The following is a 2,848-nucleotide window of genomic DNA, read 5'->3' as shown; positions in this document are numbered from 1 at the left end:
ACCACCATAATTATTAATTCAACATAAATTTACTAACCTGTAATAGTTTCCCCCCAGCAGCTAAAGATCACAATCCTACTGTATCCTGAAGAGAGAAGATACAAAAAGAAACGCAATGGTTGTTAAGATGAATTTCCTAGGGCATGAATAGGACAGAGGCAAATTAAAAAAAAAAAAAAAAAAAGACAAACAAAAAACTACAGTGGCAGACCTTGCTCCTGAAAGAAACAAGGAATTGTGCAGCAGGATCCTTTTTGGTTATGTTGGAAATTGTATCAAGGAACCAACCAGCACCAGGAACTCTTTTTCTAGAAACATGAAAGACGGGATGTGGTGGTTTTACGTGATGGTTTCATAAATATAACTCCATTAGTAATCCTCAACTTCTCTCTTTGCTCTTATTAGAGATGTTGAAGGGTTATTGCAGCAGGAGATGGCTGTGTGAATCAAGTATGCGGCGGTACACATACGTCATCAATGTGGTGGTTTTACGTGATGGTTTCACAAAATTAAAAATGCAGAGAATGTAAAGCACACAAGTCAATTTTTAGTTTATTCGGCTTCATCCACACCTAGCCAAACATACAAACTAGGATTCTACTCCACAAACAAATTTCCTTCACACCAAGTATGCGTGGAGAAACACTCAACCTAAATACACAAAGCTAAATTACTATAATTTTGTAATACAAATTTAAATTAAAGACAAAATTCAATTGCTGCAACACATGAGATCCAACAATATATCAAATCAAAATTTAAAATGAAAATAAAACGATGTAACAATGTAATGCCGATCCTCATGCAACACATTGCTTGTGAATGTTCTTGCTTATATATCTCAGAATTAAAGATGTTTTGATTAGCATTGAAAATTGTAATCTTAATGAGAATTTGAGAGAGAGCGAGAGAGGAGTAATGAGAAAATGTTCAAACAATTTTTCATTGCCCTCCTATTCAAAAATAATTCTATGATTTAAAGGCATTAATTTCTTTAAGAAAAATAATTAATAGGTTATTTAAGAAATATTCAAATGGTTCCTTAAAAAAAGATCAAATTCAAAAGAAGTCGCAATTTTAAATAAAACATTTAATGTATAATTATTACTACGCAATGACATTGGAAAGAATAATAGGAAATAATATTACAACATTTATATATTAAGACGTATTGCACTATTGCTATAAGGATTTAGTTATTTTTATATTACATTCCATATATAAAAATCATTTAAATGTTATGTAGCCAATTGGGCGTAAAATGAGTTAATATATTTTATATATAGCATATAATCATAAAGAAAGGTTAAATCATTAATATGATTTAACATTAGGGCCTATTGATTGTTAAAATCCTATAATAATGATAAATAAGATATGCAATTAAAAGTAATAATCAACTTATAAGAATATTACACATTTACACCTTACCTAGATATTCCACCCGCTGCAGCCTCTGCTCCTATTTGCTCCAATAGCTCACGCGATGTGGTAACATACTGTAATGTTCAACAAACAATTTATTACAAACCTTTTAAAATATCAAATTTTACAAAGAAGGGATTCACAACATTCTGCTTCATACTTGAATTACATCTTAATTGTAGACAAACAGCCCATGAATATGCTCATTTGTACTGTCAGAAGCACACTACTTCAAAACTGAACCCAGACAGTACAAAAAATCAAATCAAGATTAGTCACAGTATTACTACAAATATTAACTCATCAAAAAGAAATACGATCCAAATAACGAGAATTTAATACATTCAGTGCTCTAAGGATAGAAGTAAAACCTGTAGATATGTATAGTCAAACTCTGTTGGTGTATCTGCATTTTTTTATCATGATCTAGCTGTAATAGACTAGCGACTTGATTCCTCTGTTGACCGCTTTGTTCTTTCTCGAGCTTGACCTTTTCTGCAAGTATAGTGTTTTCAAACTGCAGTAAAAAAATAAATGTCTGATAAATAACCAGTAAATGTTGGCAAAAATTAACTCAAGCCATACAACAGAAGGCAATTATGAACATTTCATATTTCAATGCTCACAGAAAAAAGCAATGTCAGAAAGTATCAAGATACAATAAAGGATCAAATTCAGAGAAAAAAAAATTTCCATTAGATATAGGCTTATTTGATAAAGAAATAACACATCTGAAAGAAGAAAATTATCATACATTAGAAACTTAGGTTGCTTTCAATTACCCCCAGCAAACTTGTAAATATTTATAATCTAATCAAGTATAATGCTCACCTTCATAATAAGATGACCATATTGAATCACAACTTTCTGCTACTAGGCACCACCTAATTCAGCCATCAAAATAAGTAGTTTACTCTCCTTCTTCAATAGACCAAAGAGAAGCTGATCTGAAAGAATCAAATAAGGACATATCAAGAAAGTATGCATTAGCAAATAAAGAAAAAACAACTATATCTTCGGAGGGTCGCTTCACTTCAGCAGTTGATGAAAATAGTTCAAGTGACTTGCTTGAACGCAAGAGCTTGCAGCCTGCTGCTTGTCTTGTAAGTCCTTCTGTAGAAAAGTTGAGTAATGGCAAAAAACTGAACTTACCTGTGAGTAGTGGTACCTTGGTGAATTATGGAAAAACTGGCATAGATTCAAAAAGTTTCCATATTGGAGGCTTGTACTATAACTAAAACTTGAATGAAAATTCAGCCAACAAACCAAATAAAGTCATTGAAAGACCGATGATTGATCCTTCTAAAGCATCTCAATGCTTGCTCCTCAACTCCTAAAAGAGAGAAAACCCACACACTAACTCTACAAAGGGAGCTATGGTTATCTTATAAAATCCTCAATTTCTATCACAAATAAGGTTATA

At 31.8% G+C, this 2,848-nt stretch overlaps 1 long non-coding RNA gene across 2 annotated transcripts; it reads right to left on the bottom strand.

Moving 5' to 3' along the window:
- Positions 1-37: 37 nt before the first annotated feature.
- On the bottom strand, positions 38-2,842 carry LOC110093621. 2 transcript variants are annotated; one of them, XR_003699453.1, is made up of 6 exons: positions 2,459-2,842; positions 2,257-2,372; positions 1,797-1,942; positions 1,586-1,662; positions 1,432-1,499; positions 38-85 (listed from the first exon to the last, which is right to left on the bottom strand). It is a non-coding gene; the product is annotated as an uncharacterized LOC110093621 (long non-coding RNA). The 2 variants fall into 2 exon arrangements; XR_002302738.2 differs by having other exon boundaries at positions 2,257-2,842.
- Between the last annotated feature and the right edge of the window lie 6 nt (positions 2,843-2,848).

Source organism: Dendrobium catenatum, unplaced genomic scaffold (genome assembly GCF_001605985.2).
Source record: "Dendrobium catenatum unplaced genomic scaffold, ASM160598v2 original_scaffold_21390, whole genome shotgun sequence".
Classification (NCBI taxonomy): Eukaryota; Viridiplantae; Streptophyta; class Magnoliopsida; order Asparagales; family Orchidaceae; genus Dendrobium; species Dendrobium catenatum.
Note: the sequence above shows the minus strand (reverse complement) of the source record. Positions and strands in the feature narration are given on the sequence as shown.